The following is an 887-nucleotide window of genomic DNA, read 5'->3' as shown; positions in this document are numbered from 1 at the left end:
TTACTTGAGTTGTGATGCCTTCCTTCTTGCTGATCACCCCTGCTTCCTTGTGGATTCCTTTTTCTTCTCGCATCTGTTTGTTTTTCTGTTCCACTTCCTTTTCAGTTGATTGCTTTGGAGGGAGATCATCACTCATTCTGCTTTTTTCTTCATCCATTTGTAATTCTGGGAAGACTTTCAAGATGATACTCTCCTCATGCATCCTGAGGGTTAGCTCTCCTTGCTCTATGTCCACAATGGCTCTAGCAGTGGCCAAAAATGGTCGACCAAGTATTATGGAGTCATTTCCATTTTCTGGAGAATCCAGGATCACAAAGTCTGCCGGATAGATGAACTTGCCAACCTTAACTAAAAGGTTCTCAATCAGCCCCTTAGGATAGACTATTGATTGATCCACCAATTCCAAAGTCATTTCTGTTGGTTTCATCTCCTCTATGCCAAGCTTTTTCACTAGAGAATATGGGATTAGATTTATGCTTGCTCCTAGATCGCACATCCCTTTGTTAATAAACAGGTTTCCAATGGTGCATGGTAAGAAGAAACCTCCAGGGTCTTCAAGCTTGGGAGGGAGTCCCTTTTTAATGAGTGCACTACATTCTTCGCTTAGCATCACCGTTTCCTTCTCATTCCAATCCCTTTTCTTGTTGATGAGCTCCTTTAGAAACTTAGCATACAAGGGCATTTGCTCCAAAGCCTCTGCTAAAGGTATGTTAATTTCCAATTTCTTGAAAGTCTCAAGAAATTTGTGGAAGTGCTGGTCCTTTGTTTCCTTGTGAAATCTTTGTGGGTAAGGCAGTGGTGGTGTTGAGCTCTTCACCACTTGATGCTGTTTTGGAATTGGTTCCTCCATGATTTGCTTGCCTTTTTTTAAATTCTATGGCTTGTTG

This window comes from Arachis duranensis, chromosome 5, assembly GCF_000817695.3.
Source record: "Arachis duranensis cultivar V14167 chromosome 5, aradu.V14167.gnm2.J7QH, whole genome shotgun sequence".
Lineage (NCBI taxonomy): Eukaryota > Viridiplantae > Streptophyta > Magnoliopsida > Fabales > Fabaceae > Arachis > Arachis duranensis.
This window is presented reverse-complemented; position numbering follows the sequence as displayed.